The 24,390-nt window shown below is 37.5% G+C and overlaps 1 protein-coding gene across 5 annotated transcripts in view; it reads right to left on the reverse strand.

Annotated features, from left to right (window-relative positions):
• Positions 1-24,390, reverse strand: part of drp2 (dystrophin related protein 2) — a 178,700-nt gene that overhangs the window by 115,199 nt on the left and 39,111 nt on the right. The window contains exon 2 of one of the 5 annotated variants that reach the window (XM_051127565.1): positions 8,966-9,110. The exons of the other annotated variants lie outside the window; for them this stretch is intronic. The gene's annotated coding sequence lies outside the window, so the exon portion shown is untranslated. The remainder of the gene's footprint in view (positions 1-8,965; positions 9,111-24,390) is intronic. 5 annotated transcript variants of the gene reach the window in all.

Raw genomic sequence — 24,390 nt, forward strand, 5'->3', positions numbered from 1 at the left:
AAAAAAAGTTAGATTTGCGAGTCTGTATCTGCAATTCTGACTTTATAACTAACAATTTTATACTACACAATTCTGGCTTTATAACCCGCAAGTTCATATTACACAATTCAAAATTAATTTCCCAGAATCACAAGTTTATTTCTCACAATTCTGAGAAAAAAAGTCAGAATTGCGAGTTTATGTCTCAAACTTCTGACTTCACAACTAGCAAATGCGAGTTTTTTATCACAATTCTGAGAAAAAGTTAGATTTGCGAGTTTGGACTTAATTTCTCAGAATTGCAAGTTTATATCTCATAATTCTAAGAAAAAGATACAATTGTGAGCTATAAACTCGCAATTCTGAAAAAAAAGACAGAATTGTGAGTTTAGTACAGTTTATTTTACGCAATTCTGACTTAATTTCTCAGAATCGCAAGTTTATATCTCATAACTCTAAGAAAAAAGTCACAATTATAAGATATAAACTCACAATTCTGAAAAAAACTCAGTATTGTGAGTTTATGTCTCACAATTCTGACTTTATAACTAGCAGTTCCAATTTTTTATATTACGCAATTCTGCCATTATAACTCACAAGTTTATTTTATGGAATTCGGACTTAATTTCTCAGAAATCTTTATGTAAATCTCATAATTCTGAGAAAAAAAGTCAGAATTGTGAGATAAAAACTCGCAATTACCTTTTTTATTTTTTATTCAGTGGCAGAAACGGACTTCCATAAATTATTTGTGTACATTTTACCAAAAGAAAAAAATGTCACATTTAATTCAATGCGTTACTTGTCATTTCTTTGTAGTTACTTGTGAATTTTACTAAATTCTGAGAGGAATTGTTTCAAAATAATTCTTACACCATTTTTTAGTCTGTATGTGCTTTGTGAGCAGAGCTAGTTACACCTGTTCACAAAGAGAAATTCAATACAAACGCAACTGCCAAGAAATTATAGTGTTGTTTAAAACTGTAAACCCATTTCATCACTATGACCCACAGTCAGCTCTGAATGACTCGATTCAGTTGTTGTCACAGCGCTTTGATTATACTGCAATTCTGGAGGTTTAGCTGTGGATTACAACGATCTAAAGAGACATGGCAGCTAATTAATGTGACACAGTAAAGACACGTTTTCCTGTTGCAAGTTAACTCTGTCACAGCACCACAGCAGCGGTCAATAAATCATCTCCATTTGTGCAAGTGTAAAGTCTGTTTTCCTATTCTGTAACACCTTTCTAACTTGTTGCTACAGGGTCAAAGACTTACTTTGAAAACTAAATTAGGTTTGCATCAGCTGTAGAATCATTAGGATTGCCAGAGTGGAAAATTGAGTAAAGAGACCTAGTTATAGATGCATGAAATTATGTTCAAACACTCAAGCGCTTGACAGACATGAACCAGAGTCTCCTTGTCATTACGATATAATTAGGCTGCATACTGATCAGAAATCATACCGTCACTCTTATCAAATCATATTTGACCAGTAAAGATTAACTCGAACTTTTTTTTTACTACGTGAATGCACAATTTGGATGTCAGCAGGAAAAAATGCAAATGAATTTGTGTAAATCTGCCATCAAAAACGGAGGCAAATGTCGGGCAAGAAATAGAGCAAGCATCTGTCTTCAACCAAGAAAATGTCATGTTCTGTTAATCTAATCTGAATGCCTGCCCACTGACGTGCATTTAATTGCACACAAGCGCATCCAGCCTGACTTTTGCTTGATTTCACCCTGACATACACAGACACACTTGCTGCAGCCTTATTCTCTGACAAATTGCTTAGTGGGTGCCCACTTTAGAGATCTACAGATAGCAGTACAAATACACCTTAACAGAATGTCAATGAACTCATGTGAACCCCTTGTAGAATTCTAATGTGTCAACGGAATTACCTACTATTCATCATAGTGTACACAAATAAACAAAGCTTATTCAAAGCTTATCATTGTATCAGTATCTTGAACCCCATGCTGGCACAGGTAGGGAAAAATTCGAGCATCTCCAGGTCTGCAGGCTGCCACCTTATGTCTCTCTACGTCATAGACACGCACACATAGTGTGTGGAAGGGCAGCATACGGGCAGCGCTGACGCCACATTAGCTCAGCTTCACTACAGGCACAGGGGGAAACATTCACAGAGAACAACCCTCAGATTTTAAAAAAAGACTTGAGGAAAAGAAAGGGGTTGGGGGATGTGAGTACTGTTGATGGGCAAAAGGAGAATAGAGACAATGTGAAATGATGTGTTTGATTAACACATAATTGTTTTGACAATCATACAAAGAAACAATGACTCACAAAAAAATAGAGTTTCATACTCGTCATGTACTCATCATCATCTCATCATCATTATCCCTTAGTAACATCACCCAGGCCAATTAACTGGTCGATATTTGGCCAAAAAATTATTCTGTGCAACAAAGAAGATGAGAAGTGATAAATGTTTCACTGACGTTAATGGACACCGAAACTTCTTTTGTGTAATGCAAAAGAAAGCAATGCATACAGGTTCGGAATGATTTTTTAATCTCATTTATTACTAGGGATGCAACAATACAGTTAGTCCACGGTTCAATATGTACCTCGGTTTTCGGTTCGGTTCTGATATCTTTCCACTTTAGTGTGGGGTTTTTTTTGCAACAAATTAACAAAATACTCCCATAAGCCTCTGTACACTGGAAAAAGCGTGGTTTAGTATATGTCTGCTTATTTTTTCTTTTGAGAGAGGTATTATTTTTACGTTTTTTTACGCAAAATAGAATGGGTTTCATTCATACTGGACACCGAAGGGCACCCTCGTGCAAAAAAAACCCACATATGCGTCAAAGAAGTAGCACTGATTAAGTTCCGTTCCAGCTTCTCTAATATGGATAAAAGCATCGCTATTGCTGTAACTGACTAAAAACAAGATATAACATTAAACGCTAATCGACACACATAGAATATGAGTATAGAATTTATTGTCTCCCTCATTCTGCGATAAGAATCCACATCAGATCACATAAGGTTATTTCAAACACTCGACTGATGTTGTGAATTAAAAACTAGTTATAATGTGTTTTTTTTTATAACTTTTGTTTTTATAAGTCTTTTGTTGGACTACAGGTTTAGAAAGGCTTATCATTGCATGTAATTAAAACGGAAGATGCTCTGCGCGTGTTGCTTTTTCAAATAAAAGCGCAGAAGCGTTTCCTCATTTCAGCACGTGAAATCACGGACACACATACAGATATGTGACCCTGGACCACAAAACCAGTCTTAAGTCGCTGGGGTATATTTGTAGCAATAGCCAAAAATACATTGTATGGGTCAAAATTATTGATTTTTTTTATGTCAATAATCATTAGGCAATTAAAATTCCTACTGTAAATATATAAAAACTTAATATTTGATTAGTAATATGCCTTAGTAAGAGCTTCATTTGGACAACTTTAAAGGTGATTTTCTCAATATTTTTATTTTTTTGCACCCACAGATTCCATATATTCAAATAGTTGTATCTCGGACAAATATTGTTCTCTCCTAACAAACCATACATCAATGGAAAGCTTATTTATTCAGCTTTCAGCTGATGTATAAAGCTCAGTTTTGAAAAATTGACCCTTATGACTGATTTTGTGGTCCAGGGTCACATATAATACAGAGAAATTAAACAAGTAAGTTATTTAAATGCAAAACCGAAAAACCGCAATTCACAAGCGCGTATTGAACTGTGGATGTCGTACAGAACGGTTCGATATTATATTGAATATTGTGACATCCCTATTTATTACACAGTTTTATGTCTATATCAGCATTATATCAACTACCTTCTTTCTGGTCTGTGTAGATTACTAACAAACTGTAGTCTGTTACTGATTACAGATTACATGATAAAAACTGTAGCTTGTAATGTAATCTAGGTTACTCGTTTTAGGTATTACATTTAGATTACTTTTTTACCAAACCTGTTAAACAAAAACCTTCAGGTCCCACAAATTTCTTGTTTTTTCAACATTTTTGTGTGTTTGAACCCTTTCTAACAATGGCTATATGAGGACACCTGAGGGACTCATATGCATCTATTACAGAAGATTCAAACACTCACTGATGCTTCAGAAGGAAAAACGACGCATTAAGAGCTGGGGGTGTAAACTTTTGAACAGAATGAAAACTTTTCTTATTTTGCCTAAATATCATATCTTTTTATGTAGTGCTGCCCTTCAGAAGTTAAAGAAGATAGTTACATGTTTCCCAGAAGACAAAATAAGTTGTAAATTTACCCTGATCTTCAAATTCAAAAAGGTTTCACCCCCCCCGGGTCTTTCCTTCTGAAGCATCAGTGAGCATTTGAACCTTCAGTACACGAAAATGCTGAAAAACCAAAGAACTTGTGGGACCTGGGGATTTTTCAGAAGAACAGCGGTCAGTTTAACTGTTCAGGACAAACAAGGGACTCATGAACAAAAAAACACAGCTGTGGATCATTTAGGTAACAACACAGTATTAAGAATCAAGCGTATGTAAACTTTTGAACAGGGTCATTTTTATAAAATCAACTTTTTTTTTTTTCTTGTGGACTACATGTAAATGTCTTTTATGTGAAATAACTTATTCAGGTCAGTACTAAATAAAAAATAACATGCATTTTTTATATTTTATATTATCCCTCATTTTGGTAAAATAATGTAACATATTGCAGATTCTGCAAGGTGTATGTATACTTCTGGTTACAATTGTAGATTTCTTTTTATCAAACCTGTTTTAAACTTACCATTAAATGTACCATACTGATATAAAAAGCAAAGAGAACGAAAATATCTTAATTAAAATCTTTCTTTATTTATTTCTGTCTGTCTTTGTGCATAAAGTCAAAGCTGAATGGTATGGCACAGTAGGATTTTAAAAGAAAAAAAGAAAAAAGTGAGAATCAGTCAACTGTGTAAACAATAAAATAATGTAATCCATGAAAAAAAAACTGTAAGTTTTTGTCACATCCATAATGCATAATTACATCCCTTTTTTAACATAGGAAACTCATGCATAGACTGATATTTTTCTGACGTTTATATTCTATCAACAAGGGTTTATTAAAATATAAACAGATGGTTCGGTATATTGGTAACACATAGTCACATTCATAACGCAAAATGTCACATCCATAACGCTGTTGCCCATCATCATATCATGATCTAATCACATATATCATCTTTCCTGCAAATCTTTAAACAGACACACTAAAAATAAACTGATTACAAAGCTAAAGTATACAAATAGTTTGGGCTGATAACTAATAAATGGCTGATATTATATACTATAAATGCTATACTTTTTGTATAAAATTCTAAAACAAACACTAAAACCTAAAAAAAAATCATTTAAAATTTAGTTTAGGCATCACATCCCTATAATGTGTAGCATGACAATGGATATTTTGAGATTTTCTAAAGATTACATGTAAGTGTGTATTATCGATGTGTTTAAATACTTTAACTGAGTATTAGAAGACAGCAAAGATAATCTTAACGTAAAAACAGGGGAGATTATCATGTGCAATTTAATACCCAATATCACCAAATAGATTAAAAAAAAATGCATGCATGCCTAAAAATCGTACTAATCTGCAACAACTTTATTCTCTAACAACAGAGGTTTCCAATGCTATTCCAAATAACTGAGAGTGATAGAGAGAAAGACGCAAGAGGGAGAGAGAAACAGAGCAGACATTCAGCCAACGGTGAGATCTACAGTTCCACTGAGTGCACTGCAGACTCGAGGCAGAGCTGTTCCCTCCAATGTCTTGGAGTACAATAAGACTCAAATCACACAGCTCTACCTCCAGAGACAGAGCTGTCTCAACAGCTATAACAAAACACCACCTTCTCCTAAAACTGGACAGATTTACTAACCGTAAAGAGCGCCCACTGATAGCACCGCTCTATATACATGTGTTGTTTTACTGCCTGCATGCAATTTGTACAGCACAATTCCACATTTTCCATTTTGCACCCAGCTGCCGTGAACATGCAAAATACACCATTCACCCCGCATCCTGTGTGAACGCCCTGAACCCGAAGACGCTTTCAACATACGCCAATCACAAACAAACCATCCCATCTCTCTAGTACCTTCAGTCTATCTGACTGTTTCTGGATTGTACCGCCTCACAGTCTCCTGCAGTGCAGATGTGTGCGAGCTCCGTCAGTTTAAGCCCAAGATAAGGGAGGATTTACTGGCAGATAGAGAGTGATTGACGCAGCTCATGCAAGGTCAGCTCACCTAAATGAGGGCTCACGGAGGAAATGTGGGTATTCTGTCTACCACAAAAAGGTCTGCGTGTAAGTGAGTGTTTTTGTCTGTGTGTCTATGCAAGCCGGTTAATCGTGTGGGTGGGATGTTCCCGCAGTCTCTACATAAGCAATTATGCACACTTTTAACTATTATGTTCTCCACTGGAGATAAAAACTTTCTTTTCATGAAATATACAACAAAGAAATCAACATACGCAATTAAAAATTGCAGAACAGCTTTACTCGTAAGTTTTTGAATGTGACATGTAACAACATATTATCTGGGTTTCTTTTGAAAGCTCTACCAATTCTACGCAGGCGTCTGTACAGCATATGACTACAGAATGTTTATGCTGCAAACGAACAGAGCAACTCAATGTAACCAAACTATCCCAACCAACAAATTATAATAAACAAACCTGTTTATACCAGAGTTTCAGCAGGAAGCAGAATTAGAATTTGAATTGTAGATAGATAGACAGATAGATAGATCCATTAAATTCACATATAAGAACTGAATTGGAATGTAAAAGGCATTCCTACTGTAATTCAATTTTCCACTGCACACAGCCCTGGCTTACACTAAAAATGGCATAATGTCAATAGAGGAATCTAGTCGTTGCATGCAAACTAAGGCAGACAAACACTTGAAAAATGTCCAGTTCAACTCGCTAAGAGCATTAGTCAGTTGACAGAGAGAAACAAAGAACATAAAAACCACAAAAACCATCTTAAAAAAAGGGTTTTTAAGAGGAGTGTAATTACGCTTTCTAAAGTAAACTAATTTCCCAACACTAATAAGTTCATCATCAGCAGGGTTGCCAGGTTTTCACAACAAAATCTACCAAATTGCTACTGAAAACTAGCCCAAAACTAACCTAATCACGTTTTTGAGGGGTCCCCAAATCTTGATCCGGGGTAAAATTCACACTCCAGTGTCAAAATATCAAATTATTGGAGCCACATCAACCCCGCGGCAACAGTGTTAAAGTAGCTCAATTCTGCTAGAAAACCGTGGACTTGGTTGATGTGACCCATTAGGACTGTAATTATTTCTCATGGGGACATAAGCTTTTTTCAGCTATTTACAGAGGTTAGTCTGTGAATTTATTGCCAGAATGTCATTGTTTTTCTCCCACCACCCACATAAAAATCCCCGGCCGAATTACCTACTGCTTTTTGACAAACACCAAGGTTGTGTGGTAATTTAATTGCTGCCTGAAACTGATTAAAAATTCACTGGTTAAATCCTCTTTGACCACTGATAGCATGGTAACTATTGTACTATGCTGTAATTTGCATGCATATTTATTGCCAAAATGCTCCGGATTTACAAGAACAATATTTCATGCTCCACCACAGCGAGTGGAAGCTGTTAAGAACAAAAAGAAGAAAGACAAGAAAAACATGTAAACATTTGGGGCCAGATTTACTAATCAGGCCAAACTAGCGTTAAAAGCACCAAGTGGAGGGAAAAATTATGTGATTTACTGACAATGCGCGCATTAAAGTACACAGATGCAGCCAGATAATTTCTGTAATGATGAGCGCAATCTACCAAGAGCAGCACAAATTACTCCCTGCTTTAAGACTTTTTTTGCCGTTAAATAATGGCGAAAATACCAGTAATTTGACAAGCGCAAATGCGCAAACGCGTTACGTGATTCATTTTAATACTCTCATCCCATAAATTCTGCGTCTGAAAAATAAATTCCTACAAATGCATATTTAATAAGGTAAGGTGCAAAAATAACTGTGTCCACACCTTTTTAGCGCTAATTCTTAATTACGCGTCTTTAGTAAATCCTGACAGTATTATTTTAACGCCAAAAGATGGTTGAAATGGGTAACTATTATGGCAGCAACAGGTATGCAATACAATTTAAAAATACGAATTATATACATAACTATATTGCGTATAATTATACAACTAGCGCATCTATTCTATTTTAAAAACAAGATTTAAATCAATAAAAAAGTATTATATATTAAATCATTTTTAATATATTTTACACAAAAATAAGAATACATTTCTTAATAAAATACATTTTATTTACATCAGACAATCAGGCAACTGGCCACATGAGCAGTGCGTTCCCGAGATCGTATATTACAAAACTCGCTTCTCCACAGTGAATAAATCGCCATCCGAATCCATGAGTTTTATAACTCATGTAAACTACATTACAGACAACCACATAAGAAACAATTGCTGTCCAAATGGGACTATAGACTGAACAAGGTAAAGAACAAGTTGAAGAACAAGTGAAAAAAGAAAGAGAAGAAAGAGATAAACTCATGAAGCCAGAGAGTCTTGTGTTTACAAACCCAGTCTCATGAGATTTCCCATATTGGGCTTGGTAAAGCATTCTTGAAAGACACCAGAGGCTATTGGCTTAGTCATAAAGGTCTCTTCTCATAAAGAGCATCCTTTGAAAATTCACAGGTGACTTGTGGCCAAGCAAACAACTTGAAAATGACTGATATTCCTTACAGTCGTTTGGCTTTGAAAGATGCACAAACAAAAACACAAAAACCTCTGATCACCACTCTGGAGATTTTAGCAGAGCCTCATTGGCAAACTGGTCAGGAGAAAAAAGCTCAGTCTGGAAAGCCTGTGTATAAACAGACTAAAGAGGGGGGAAAGTCTGATCTATTCTCACCCTCTCTCGGCTACAATTTGCACTTGAAATTAATTACCCAGCTGTGAGGACGTGATTGACGTTGCGGCAGGTTCCTGGTGTCCGAGGCAGCGTGGAGAGGAGGCGTTCTCCAGAAGCCAGGAGCAGCCAGTGGGGCAGAACAGAGAAGAGGAGAAGACCTGGCAATTTGCGTATCCTGGGACCTACAGGAAGAAGAGGATCATATCGTCACCCTACTGCCAGAGAGAAGATGTGATAAGAGTCTAAAGCAAACAGAAAATCAAACAGCTGCTCATTGCTTCCTCTTGAAACCCTTGGATCTGGGCCGCATGCCAAGGCAAGGACCCGCAAATGAATCTCACCCCGGGATACCAAGCTCTCCGGCTTCTGAGCTTGACATGATGCTGCTTCCCAGGCCTCCTGGTTGTGCTAATCTGGCTAATGGCTAACCAGTGGAGGCTCCCTTATCAGGGGACAGCATGCTTTGTCTGCACAATCCCAACAGCCAGCCCAGCTCACACATGGCCGATGGCGGGAAAGCGAGGCAGACAGAGTGCGAATGCCAATGAGCGTCGCCGGCCAAACCGAGATTTCATTACTTCCTGGACGTGCTCTCGAGCCACAAACAGCTCCAGGCTGGGCCCGAGGTCTGCCACCTGTGCCGAGTTCCTCTTTAATCTCTAAAGTCTACTCGCCGCCTGACCTTTACGGGTGTCGATGGGCACAAATCCTATTTCGATGGTGGACAAGCGACAGTTTCCAGCTACGAAAGGGCTACGTGAAGATGTGTCAATCACCCACCAGTCAAAGTACAAAGGTGGGCAAAAAATTCTGAAGTTCAAAACAGAGCCATAAAACTTTAATGTGCAGCTGGCTGGTAGTAACTAGCCAAGGCAATGAGACCAGATATTTCAGAGCTGTAGCAGGCATTCATAATTCACATTATAGTTTCAGCTGAGAGTAAAAGTCTCTCTCTGTTTCCCAATGTCCCTGTTCGATGTCATGCACACAAGGCTGTGGTGTCACTTAGCTGTGTGTGAATGAACTGATATGTGTAGGGGCTCCAGAAACACAGACCAAATGAGAGAGTTCCTGCGCTCTTTCTCTCTTCTGACTGACAAGTAACAAGAAGCCATTAATTTTAACATCTAAAGGAGAAAAAAATTTATGCTTCTATGTCTGTTCTACAATAGGGTTAGATTTCGTGTACATTTTCTTGTACATTCTCTAATATACAATTGAATCTGCCCTTTCTATTGTGATCTGCACTGTGGTATATCCAAGAATGCAGTACTTCAAAAAAAAAACAAAAAAAAACAGTTCATCAAAAAATGAATTTGCGTCACTATTTAAGCATGCTCATGTTGTTGCAAACCTGAATGACTTTCTTTCTTCTGTGGAACATAAAAGAAGACTCTCTTTTGCCATAGAATAATATTCAATGGAGTCCAAAGCAATAGAAATGTTTAAAAATGTTTCAAAACACTAATTTCAGCTGGATAAAAGCAAAGACAATGGAAATTAAAGCTGCAAGCAGCATTAAAAAGGCTCTCGCACACTGGGCCCCACCCAGTGGCTTCAGGAAAACAGCGAACACTGAGCAACATGCATTTAAACTTCCTGCTGCCAGCAGGTGGCACTTTGACTATAACAGAATATTGGCTTGTAGATGTCTTCAGGTCAGCACTTTTATTAAACATTTAAAGTTTAATAAATTGAACATGGTATGTTTAAATTAGTGAAAAGCATGATGTATCCTGTTGCCAACAGGTGGCGCTATGTAACTAAATGTAGGCCTTTGGATGTCTTCAGGCCAGGACTTATACCAAACATGTGAAGTTTGGTGCAGATCGGACATTGCATGTGTAAGTTAGTGTAAAACAAGTCAGTTCCTGTTGCCAGCAGGTGGCGCTATGATTATAACAGAATATTGGCCTTTAGAGGACTCTTATCGATCGTGTGAAGTTTGGGGCGGATAGAACTTAGCGAAACATGGAACTTAGCGAAACATCGAACTTTGTCAGGCCGCCACAGACACACCCTTTAACGAAAACTCAAGATCTTCGCAATTCAACATTGCAAAGGCCTTTAGAGTAGACTGACCAAATATAATGCTGATGTCATTAAATCTCTATGAGGAGTTCATTAGAGCATAAAACATGCCACTTCCTGTTGCCAGCAGGTGGTGCTATGGCTATAACTGGTCATGGGCATGAGTTCAGAACAGGACGTGTGAATTTTGGTGCAGATCGGACATTGTATGCCTGAATTATAACAACTCCCTTCTTCATGGCGAAACATCAAAGTTTGTCAGGCCGCCACGGACACGCCCTTCAACGAAATCTCAAGATCTTTGCTATTTAACATCACAGTGGGCTTTAGATTACACTGACCAAATTTGGTGTTGATCTGTTTAAATCTCTGTGAGTTTGTTTAAATACAATGCCTGAAAATGGCAAAAACAGCACAAAACTTGCTGAGAAAATTCTAAATAACAGACTTCCTGTTGGGTTTCGGACTTCGTACCATGGGACTTTTTATGTATATTGGTGTGTTACATGTGTCTACCGAATTTCGAACATGTATGTGAAAAATAGCTCGAGAGGCACTTTGTTGAAATGTTGTAGGTGGCGCTATCGAGCCATTTTGCCACACCCAGTTCTAAAACCCATATCAGATGTAAATTTTCACCACTTTTGGCGAGTATGTGAAGTTTCATGAATTTGAGCATGTTTAGGCCCTCAAAAATGTGATTCATTTTGAAGAAGAAGAATCTGAGCAATTCCAGTAGGGTCCTCATACTGCGGTGCTCAGGCCCTAATGAATGGGACACTTTTGAGTCCTTAAGTCATCATAAGAATTTTGCACAATTTAAGAGACAGTTCCCTGAAAAACAACACTGGACACCCACTGATCCCATATCACCATTCGATCCCATTCTGTAAAGGGGACACTGGATGCAAAATTCACTTTTACATGGTGTTTGCATATAAATGTGTCTTAGCAGTGTGTGGACACAACCAACCTACAATGATCCATTCACTCCCCAAAAAACCTAAACAGTCTCAACTATCAAGCCATTTTGATTTTCTGAGCAGTATAACGTCATATTGCTCAGGCCCCGCCCACGACCACTGACGGACTGTCCTGTATTAGCATATTCCCGCCCTCAGCCAGTTGTCCGCGGTCCACCATTTTTTCCACGCTCGAGCAGCTGTAGCAAAAACAATGTTTCGTAAGCAATGTAGGTGTTTTCGCAGTTGGATGTAAAAGTAAACTGAGAACGCAGTGGATTAGTTTTGTTTTTGATGGTAATGCACCACCGAATACACAAAACACGGAAGAGAGGGGCGGAGTGAGCAGTAGCTCATTATCATTTAAAGAGACATGTGCTGGAATGGGTCGTTGTGGGCAGAGCTGTTTTTGACAAGGTAAAAAGGGTGTTTTACACAACCATTGAGGAATTTTAACCAAAGTATGTTGCAGACATGTCATGAACTTGTGGAAAATGGGCATCCCGTGTCCTCTTTAAGAGACAGTTAATTGAAAACCAACATTGAACCCCATTCTTTAAAATATTTTTTGTGTTTCACAGAAGAAAATAAATCATATGAGCTTGGAACTACATGAAAGTGAGTAAACGACACAATTTTTGTATTATTTTGCGCAACCTATCCCTTTAAAGAAAAGCCACAAAATTCTTGAGGGAAGATAACTTAAGGACTCCAAAGTGTCCTGTTAGCTTCCGCTCTGTCCATGAGCATTCATCCAGCGTTTTAAAGCCCATCTGCACATTCTCACCAACAAAGTCTCAGGTGGCCTAGAAGTGAAACTTGGAGAAGGTGGAAGAGATGGAGACAGTATGACAGAAAACAGATAACTACAGTGAAAAACACTCAGGCTGTGTACCACTCTGCACCAAACTGCGCCGCAAAGGACCAACAGCATTTAGTCACGAACTACACAAACAGAGTGCTTGTCACTTTAAGTAGGGCACCATGCTGAAGTGCATTTACCACACAAGTTAATCCATCATTCACCGTGTTAGCTCCTCTGTCATTCCCTTTGCGCCCTGATAATGAACCATTTTGTCGCTAGGAATTGGGAGCGTTCATTCAGATAAACTTCAACATGGCTTCAGGAGCATGAAATGCTTTTTGATGGTGGGTCAAATCAAATCAGCTTTATTTAGAGTGGAGATTGCCACAATCCAGGTTTTATAGCAAGGCTTATACCTTGAAGAAAGAAACCTTGGAAAACGCAAAGCTAAAAGAGCAATCTTTGTCTGGTCACCATAGTTGAATAAGTAATCAAAAGGTTGTTACTTATACAGTAGGTGCCGTACAACTTTGCCCTGAATGAATCTAATGGATGTCACTTGCAGAAAATAGGGTATACAGACTCTAGCAGAGAGTAATGTAATTAAAGAACCACCCAGTAAAAACACATAATGTGCTCTCCCATCAGCCAGCCGTTGAGAGAAACACAGACAGGCTAGAGTGTGCATTTATGTCAGTGAAAGAGACATACAGAAACAGAAAAATAGAAAACCGAGAGTGGTAGGTTGGTGGAACAGGCAGTGCAGCTCGAGAAGTGCCTCCTGCCACTCTCACTTACACAAAGCCGCGTCAGCGTCCCCAAGGTTACCATCTGCCTCTCAGCAGAGCGAGGCAGCTCTCCACGATCCACACTTAATCACCGCGCAACCTCTTAGACACTCATTTCCTGTCTTTGTCAGAGGAGACTGCTCCTAACAGAAGGGAATTTTCAAAGTGCTGATACACGCAATGGCCGTCTTGCTCATTACAACAAACCTGAGTCTTCCCAATCACGCCACTCATTCCGAGGAGCTTTATTTCAAATAGCCGCTGGCGTACTGGAATCAATTCATCAAAAGCTTAAGCAGCTAATGAATTGAAACACAGTGGAAATGAGAGCATTCCGGGCAGAATGGAATAGGATAGTATAGCGCAGAAATCCTGTACTGTTTTTTGATTACAAAGGTGGTGTTAATGTGCCATAATTCAGCATCTAACTTCTAGCGAATGACATTTCGCAAAAAGTCTAAAATATTTATAGTGCCAAAAGTGTGTTTTTCTGAATCAGTCTTACGCCTAAGGTCTCTGAAAATAATGGTGGAGAATTCCCTCTCGGTCTGGCTGCTTCCTCCATTTCGAGTTCATTTTCAGGAGGCAAGTTATTTCTTTGTTATCAGTTTCCAGAGAAAATAAAATATGTGCATATTTAGCACTGTGAGACCTCTGCAGTCAAGCTAGCCGCCTCAGTGCTGCTGCACAACAACAGACAACCCACATTACTTTGTGTACACACCAAGATTTAAACAAAACAAAAGTATATACATTCAGCACTGCTGTATTTACAGTACATACACCCACATAATTACATACATACTCTCACATACATGTTTTAAATGATTAGTTCACTCCAGAATTAAAATTTCCTGATGTTCATGTATTTTTCAGTTGAAAAGAAATTAAGGTTTATGAGGAAAACATTACAGCATTTTTCTCCATATAGTAAGTAGACTTCAATGGGAACCAACAGTTGAAGGTCCAAATTGCAGTTTCAATGCAGTTTCAATTGCAGGGTCTTATCTAGCAAAGAAAAATAAAAATCTGTATACTTTTTAACCACAAATACTCATCTTGCACTAGCTTGACTTCACGCATTACGTAATCACATTGGAAAGGTCACCTGTGACGTAGGTGGAAGTACCGACCCAGTGTTCACAAAGTGCAATGTGCAAATAAAGCAGTGTTGCCAATTCTGCACTTTTCTCACGGAATTGGGCTACTTGTACACTGTTGCCGCAGGTAGTTTTTGATGTCCGCGGGTTGAAGCGACCCCAATAACATCATATTTGGCCCCTGAAATGCGAATTTTCCAGGGGAACCCAGACAAAAAAATGTATTTTATCCCCCGGAGCATGATTTTTTAATGGGACCCCCTTGGGACCCCCTTGGGACCCCCTTGAAATGCAATTGGGTTAATTTTAGACTAGTTTTGAGTCACATTTGGGTGAGTGTTGTTATGAAAACCCGGGAACCCTGAAAGAAAGTCAAACGCCCTTTATAAATAAAAAGTAAAACAACAATGTTGGATGATTTTAAAGTTGGAGGGGAAAATGAGAACCTAAGTACACAGATGAAGAAGTAACCACATGTGACCTTTCTAACATGATGTAATGCATGATGTCAAAGGCGTCCGTTGCAGAGCTAGCACATAATGCGCATTTGTGGTTAAAAAGTATTTACATTTTTATTTTTTATAGAAAATGCTGCATTAAAACTGCAGTTTGGACCTTCTACCCATTGATCCCCATTGAAAAGTACTATATGGAGAAAAATCCTGGAATTTTTCCTCATAAACTTAATTTCTTTTCGAATGATGAAAGACATGAACATCTTGGATGACATAGGGGTGAGTAAATGATCAGGAAATTTTAATTCTTGAGTAAAGTAATCCTTTAATGCAAAAAAATTCACAAGAAAACCCACCTCCCTTTAATCTTTAAAAGACTTCTAAGTAGCCATGTCTTCACGATTTCGTCACATGCAAACAATGCACAAAGTGTATAATTCATGTTTTGCACACAGAAATGGAGCCTCACCAGAGGGGGTTAAGCAAGCAGAGAAGCCCGAGGTGTGACCCCCCTTGACTCATGTACACTTTTCCAGCAGTCTGAAACCATCTTGGCAGGATACAGATTTACACCAAGCTTCAGTGTACCCGGGCGGTCACGCTACACTGCGCGCACAAAGAGAAAAACATGAAAAGCTACGAGGAGCCGGGTAATGAAAGATTATATGAAAGATTAGAGGACTAGCTTTATCATCCCAGATTTGCTCAACCTTTACAAGCTCTGATGTCTCCATAACTATATTGGAGAGGATAATGACACGATAGGCCATCATCTCCATCATCGACACCAAACGGAGCATAGCAGAGGACAATAATCAATCCGGTCACGTTGATATCCCCCATCTGAAAGCTATGAAACTCAATTGTGAATGTTTATGGGCTTTAAAAAGTATAATTATTACGCTGCTTCATGTTAATAAAACTTAAGATGTTACATCTCAGAATCCGGTTACCACAAACATGGGTGTTTAATATGATTTCAACAGCATTAAAATGCACCTTGGTGACACCAAACAACATATTTATTTAATTGTACTCCCTCTAACAGTCTTAAAACAGTATGCATTACAGATTCTTCAGCAATTTCATATGCATCAAACTTAATTTGAATATTCAAGGAATGGTGCACAGTTACTTCATTAGCATACTTCTGCCATGCGCTGATTTTACATTCGCTAGTCAAAAAATGCTATAACATAACTGCTAGTGCTTCCAAGTTCCCCCATTAAGTAGAGGCACATCTCAGAGCTGTACATTTCCTCACGTCTCACCGCAGAAAGAGCCCATCACGACGTTCCGGCAGGAAAAAAACAGCTTTTATTGGTCTCAGCCCCTCTGTGGATTTGAGCCGTGATGGTCTTGATGGAACAGTGAGGCTGATGGCCGCTACTTTCCACTTCCAAACTCATGCCGCCAATAGATATGGGGAGAGCGATGCACTTCAATGTGTATACAGCCCCATTATCAGGCCTGTAATCACACTTTCTTTTTCCCTAATGGAGTTTTGGTCGACTCTGTGAGATTGTTCTTTCTTTCAGGTCGATGGGAATACATCATGCTCATATTCTGGGTGATATTGATCTAGAACTAGTCAATAATGCCTTTTGGGAGATAAACAACAAACCATACCAACACATGTGGGAAACTGATATGTTTGTTAAAGGGAAAGACTCTAGGAGGGAGGCCATGGACAAATCCTTTGATAAATAATTAAACGCAAACATAACCCAAACAGTAAGGTATGGATAAACTATAAAAAGGGCATCTTAAGTGTCAGCTGAAATATGCTTAGATGGCTTCCATATAACAGGAACGCTCTCCGATAAAAATCAAGTCAAGGTACTGTATAATCAAAGTTATTGCATTATATATTACATCGTGTTTAGCAAATATGTACAGTATCTTCTACAATAACACGAAGTGATCTCAGATTAAAAACTGAGTGGAAATCAAAGCCTGGAATACTACATAACTACGTTGAAGCAGCCATAAATCATCTATGTTTAGATAGTGTTTTTTGTTAGAAAGGAAGTTAAGGGGTACGTTTGGTCTGTCCTCATCCATCTGGAGGCTTTGGACCATATGACAGCACACACGGCCCAGCTTCTCTCATTATGAGCTGATGTCTTAAAACAGCAAAGCTGAATTCGTTCACATATACCAGCACATCAAAGATAACATAACAGTATTTCAGTAATATATTTCAAGACATGTAATGCTTTCAGAATAATAGAGGAGGAATAGAGGGTCTATACTTAAGCTTATTATCTCTGGAATACTTGATTCTGATGGGTCAATCGCTGCAATACTGACTGGATGACTGTGCATTATCCCTTACTGCTGAAAAATCATTTCTTAGAAACTTTCATTTCTTACTGAATATCTCTTGCCTGAACTTTTAAGAAATCATATTTCTCCACCTCAGGCAAAATAACAACGCTGCAAATGCTGTAGAAATATGAGATCACCATAGGGGAATGTGTTTGTTGATTCCTAAACTATTAAGTTCAATACTAAATATTTATTTACAGCTAATTCATACGTTGTTACCCTAAAGTGCTACATATTTAAGCCCTGTCACAGTATGTTTAGAATTCAAATACTTACAATTGGAATAGTTAACTATACTGGAATTAATTTTAGGTAGATTCTGGTAGCATGATTCAGTTCTGGTGTGCCTGGAATGGAATCCATGGAATCCATGACATTTCTTTTACAAAACATGTTTTGTGCCAACCTTGCTACATTCAAAATTTTTCAGGGTTGAAGGTCAGCGCAAAAATGGCTAATAATGCTCTTAACTAGCGAGTATTACAGCACTATGCCACATTATTTACAGCCAATTTTCTGTGTATGTGTTTTGAGCCAAGAACAATATTTTATCTGTTTATAAAAAAAGTTATAGCCTGACGGTGTTAGCTGTAAATATTATGAACTCATAATGAAGGTAAGATAAACTAACCTGTTTAAAACTAATTTTATAATGTTAGTTTTTCAAATAAGGTATAAAATCTTTAGTAAGTCAAAGGTATGTGCATAGCACACAAAAGGCATGGTTTCCTGCAAATGACCCTGGAAGAGTGAAATGAAGGCGAGACATATTGAAGACACCTCAAATGAGAAGGAAAAATCATTAAATAAAAAAAAAACAAAAAAGCAAAATCAATCAAATTCTTAAAGATTTGTTGAGTCCTGTTAAAGGATTAGTTAAAGGAGAAGTCCACTTCCAGAACAACAATTTACAAATAATTTACTCACCCCATTGTCATCCATGATGCTCAAGTCTTTCTTTCTTCAGTCGTCAAAAAATTATGTTTTTTGAGGAAAACATTTCAGGAATTTTCTCCATATAATGGACTGATATGGTTCCCAGATTTTGAACTTCCAAAGTGCAGTTTAAATGCGGCTTCAAACGATCCCAAATGTGGTTGTAAACAATCCCAGTCGAGGAAGAAGGGTCTTATCTAGCGTAACGATCAGTTATTTTAATAAAAATAATATAATTTATATACTTGTTAAGGCTATTCGCTCGTCTTGTCTTACTCTCCTTGGACTGTTTTTGTTCCGGTTCATGACAGTTAGGGAATGTCGAAAAACTCATCTCATGTTCTCCCTCAACTTCAATATCATCCTATATTGTTGTTTTACCTTTTTTTGTTAAGGGTGTTTGATCTTTTTTGCATGTTCACTTTGTAAAGACTGGGTTGGAACTTCTGCAGCGATGTAGGATGATTCTGAAATGATTTTTGAAGTTGGAGAGAAAATACGGTCTGAGTTTCTCGACATGCCCTAACTGTCTAGAGTCAGAGTACACAGAGTTCAAGGACTACAAGGCAAGATGAGAGTTTGAAAATGAAAAGTATTTAAATTGTTTTTTTAATGTAAATAACCAATCGTTTCACTAGATAAGACCCTTCTTCCTCAGCTGGGATCATTTACAACTGCATTTGGGATTGTTTGAAGCCGCATTTACAACTGCATTTTGAAAGTTTAAAATCAGGGCACCATAGCAGTCCATTATATGGGGAAAAATGCTGAAATGTTTTCCTCAAAAAACATAATTTCTTTACGACTGAATAAAGAAAGTCATGAACATGAAGTGGGTGAGTAAATTATTTGTAAATTGTTCGTCTGGAAGTGGAGTTCTTCTTTAACTTTCAGAATAAAAAAATTCCGGATAATTTACTCACCTCCATGTCATCCAAAATGTTAATGTCTTTCTTTCTTCAGTTGCAAAGAAATTAGGTTTTCTAAGGAAAACATTCCAGGATTTTTTTTTTTAAATAATGAACTTTAATGGGGATCAGTAGGCTTAAGGTCTAAATTACAGTCTCAGTGCAGCTTCAAAGGGCTCTACATGATCCCAGCCGAGGAATAAGGGTCGTATCTAGCTAAATAATTGGCCATTTTCTTAAAAAAATGCATATACTTTTGAAGCACAAATGTTTGTCTTGCACTAGCTCTGCGATGCGCAAGCGTGACTTTTTGTTTTTTGACAATTTTGCAAATTGTTTTGCTAGACAAGACCCTTATTCTTCAGCTGAGATCAGGGTTGCCAGGTTTTCACAACAAAACCTGCCCAATTGCTACTCAAAACTAGCCCAGTCGCATTTCGAGGAAGGTCACCGATAAAAAATCATGTTCCGGGGGGCAAAATACAAGTTTTTTGGCCGGATTCCCCTGGTAAAATGAGCATTCCAGGGGCTAAATATCACGTTTTCGGGGTCACTTCAACCAACGCATATAAAAAACAACCTACAGGAACAGTGTTAAAATATCCCAATTCCATGGGAAAACTGCGGACTTGGCAACACTTGCTGGGATCAATTAGAGTCCTTTGAAGCTGCACTGAACTGCAATTTGGAAGTTCAAACCGTTAGGAACCATTGAAGTCCACTATACGGAGAAAAATCCTGGAATGTTTTTCTCAAAAACTTTAATTTCTTTGCGACTGAAAAAAGGCAGACATGAACATCTTGAATGACATGAGGGTGATTAAATAATCAAGAAATTTTTATTCTGGAAGTGATCTAATACTTTCAAAAATATAACAAGGCAGAATGTCACGTTAGGTTTGGGAGTCACTATGAGTCAGGCTTTTAGCTCTGACGCATTAGTGAGATGAGTTATAGAGGGAAAGGTCACTAACATTCACAAACCCAACACCATATATATTAAAACATTTGATTACAGTGTTCTTTAACAGTTTCCATGGTGACTCCGTGATAATTTCCACCAGTGGACAATAATGAAAACTAGTTAATTCTTTGTCATGGCTTTACAAGAGATCTGTTTGCCATCACACATATCCATTTATTCTGGTAGAATAAATTTGGATAAAATAAATCCAAACCTCATGGCTACATCCCACCACTCGACAGACTAAAGAGATTTCACTAGTACCTTAAAAAGCTTTTGAAGCATAGAACTCGCTCTTCAAAAACAAACTCAACTTGTCAAACACGTGTCTGTCATTTCATACAACAGTACGGCTCCACTCATTTATTACTAATGAGTGCTGTTCTTCTCATTTATCAAGACTGAGTTCTATTTTACAACTCTATTTGTATATGTCTTACTATGTTATTGCATCCTGCATTGCATGGCTCTTGCACTATTAAAATCCTCTGTTTGCCCGTACTGTGAATTGAATTTATTATTTTCCTTGTAACAGAGAACACTGCGCAAACAAGCTTTGCAATGTTTTTCGAACAAACACACAAAGAATCTCTCAGCTGTAAGTCTATTCCCACTCATGTCGGCATAGCCACAACTGCAAACAAAACACATGCAACTTATATCACACCTCCTCTCCTTGAAAACTACAAGTCTTGTGTGCTTTGCCTCATCACATCCAGTGTCACAGATGTCATGACATTCCACTCACAGATGGCATGAAGATATTTCTGTTGACAAAAAAAAAAATCCTGCTCCCAATCCACTCCACTGTAAGTATTAACCCTGATGTCCCTGAAACGACAGTACTACATGTGGGACTGGAAGTCTGTAGGACTAACAATATAATGTAAATGATGTTGAAAGACGTCTTAAAAAGCAGGCTGCAAAATTATAGTACATTTAAAGGACTAGTTCACCCAAAAATAACAAATTGCAGAAAATGGACTTACCCTCAGACCATCCAATATATAAATAAGTTTGTTGCTTCATCAGATCAGAATTGGAGAAAAGTAACACTGCATCACTTGTAATATAAACTATTGTAGTACAAAAAATAAAAAACCCCTCTGAAGATTATTTAAAATTTCCAATGGAAAAAAAAAACATACAAGTTTGGAACAACATGACAGTGAGTCAACAATCTCTGAACGTTGCTGGTTGAACAATTCCTTGATTAATGATATTTAGAGCTGCATGGGATTCACTTTGAACAAAACAATTCAAAGGTTAAAAACAAGAAAACTAATTCAATCAAGGTATTGATTTTAAGACACAACCCTACAAAGTAATAGGCGAGGAACAGAGACTCTGTTGTTGTTGACATGCAACATCTGATATTGCATCTGAGATACCGAATCATTTATTCAGATTCCCGCAAAAGAAAAAAGAAAGAAAAAAAAAACAAGATGACATCTCAAAGGAGCAAAGGAAGAAAACTTTTACATATCTTCAGTAGAACTGCACAAAAGAACGGGGATGATGTGATCAAACATCAGGCAAAAGCCAGAGCAGAAAATCATCTCATTCAAGCCTCTGATTTCAGTAGGGCTTGTAAATCTAAAGCATGTGATCAGAGATAGGAGAAGTAGTGCACTCCAAACACTATTTTTCCCCTAAAGTTCTGGCGACTTAGGCACTTTTGCACTTTCTCAAGTGTCCAGTCATCAGTCTCCTAGAGAGCACAAGTTTGGCAGGATTTTCCTACCTGTCACCTGCTAAGACCTCGACTCCATGTCCACTCGACATCCATTTGTCTACAGCCTTTCAACTTGACAAACTCTGAGACTGCTACTACAATTGCCTTACATACAATCCCAATCTCTCCAAGCCATATGGACGCACTCAGCAACTATGGAAGCCCATTTCCGTCAATGAATAAAAAAAGGTTACTTTTTAAAACTTTTTTTCTCAGAATTGCATGAGAAAAACACAAATTTCTGGCTTTTTTCTCAGAATTGTGTGACACAAACTCGCAATTATGATTTTTTTTTTTCTCAGAACTGTGAGATATAAACTACAATTGTTAGTTATAAAGTCAGAATTGCAAGATTAAACTCACAATTCAGATTTTGTTCCTCAGAATTTCGTTATATAAACTCACAATTCTACATTTTTTCAGAACTGTGAGAAATAAAGTCACAATTAAGTGTTAAAAAGTTCAGTTTTAAGGGGGAAAAAAGACTGTTTTTGACTTAACTTGATATAAACTCGCAATTCTCAGAAAAAAAAAAAAAATCTGAATTGTGAGGTTATATTTTGCAATTCTGACTTTACTTCATAACTCGCAACTCCAAGTTTGTATCACAATTCTGAGAGAAAAAAGTCAGATTTGTGAGTTTATATCACACAATTCTGACTTTATAACTTGCAACTGGGAGTTTATGTCATGCATTTCTGAGAAAAAGCATCAGAACTGCGAGAAAAGAAGTCAGAAGATATAAACTCATATTAGAATTCCAAGTTTTTCTCACAATTCAGACTTTTTCTCCAAATTGTGAGTGTATATGACGCCATATTGAACTCGCAATTGCGAGAAAAAAGTCAGAATCACAACAACAAGGTCAGAATTGCAAGATATAAACAAGACATTAAAAAAAAAGTCAGATTTTGTGAGACAGAAAGTCACAATAACCTTTTATTTTTTATTCAGCGGTGGATTTCAATTAGTAACACTGATGTATGTAGGGTTGCACAAAAATAAAATAAAATATTGGAATACCCATTAAAGCTAAGTAAATTGAGAAAATGGAACGCATTGGCCATAAATATTTTGGACATATACTGTATTATATATGTATAAATCTTTACACGAGTTAAAAATTTTGGGGGTCAGTAAGATTTTAATTTTACACTTTTATTCAGCAAGGACATAAATTGATTAAAAGTGACTGTAAAGACACTTACAAAGTTACAAAAGATTTCCATTTCAAATAAATGCTGTTAAAACAAAGAACCATGGGGGAAAATGTATCTGGCTTTGCACAAAAAATAAATAATGAAATAAATAAATACATATTATTTTAATTCATTTTAATTAAATCATTTTATTAAATATTGTAAAAATATAAATATTCTACACACACACACACACACACACACACACACATGTCTGGTTTATTATCCTTGTGGGGACTCTCCATAGGTGCAATGGTTTTTATACTCTCCACACTGTATTTTCTATCCCCTTACCCTAACCCTACCCCTAAACCTAACCCTTACAGAAATCTTTCTGCATTTTTACTTCCTCAAAAAAACTCATTCTGTATGATTTATAAGCTTTTGAAAATTTCAGGTTTTACTGTCCTTGTGGGGACATTTGGTCCCCACAATGTAGCAAAAACAAGTACACACACACACACACACACATACATACATACATACATGAAATTTCTCACTTCAAAGATTTCTTATAAATGGGTTGTTAAATAGACAAATAACACGAAAACTCTTTTCCGAGACGGAAGCCCCTTAAGATTCAAATCAATAGGCTTTCATTGAAATAAAGAAATACATTGCTGGTGAGTCAAAGCTGGTGAAAACGCACGCCCCTTAGCCACACATATCTGAGAAGAATGCAGCTTTTCCACCTCCAATCTCACAGTCCGCACGGCAAATTTCACACAAGCGCTTTGCCTTGTGCCGATAAAACACTTTGAAATCCCAAACCACAAACAATGCCTGGAGAAGAGGAAGAATGCCACTTGCCTTTGAGCCAGTTCGCCTCTCTCTCCCTCCTCAGCCCCGGTAAAACAACAGAAGAACAAGCAGAGGCTCTTTCTCATTCTAGCGGGTGACTCATTCTCCACCGAACAGTTCAAATCGCTTGGTTCAGATGACCCCATTATGAGCACTGTATTTAGAGACTCAAATTAATATGACAGCATGCCAAGTGAAAACAGTAATTGACTCTGTTTGAACATGTAAGACACATAATCATCTTCAGTAAACACAAAACAGAGAAACTGAAATGTGCAGCACGAAATTGTTCCAACTGCAGGCCGTTCGTTCAAAACAACATCCCACACCGCCTCAGGCCTTCATCTGTCTCTGCTGCTCTGAGCCTTTATTGACAAATAAAGTGACACGGCTCAGAGTGTTTCAGCATTTAAAACTTAATGTGAGGGAAAATTAAATGGATTACCA

This window comes from Labeo rohita, chromosome 14 (genome assembly GCF_022985175.1).
Source record: "Labeo rohita strain BAU-BD-2019 chromosome 14, IGBB_LRoh.1.0, whole genome shotgun sequence".
Taxonomy (NCBI): Eukaryota; Metazoa; Chordata; class Actinopteri; order Cypriniformes; family Cyprinidae; genus Labeo; species Labeo rohita.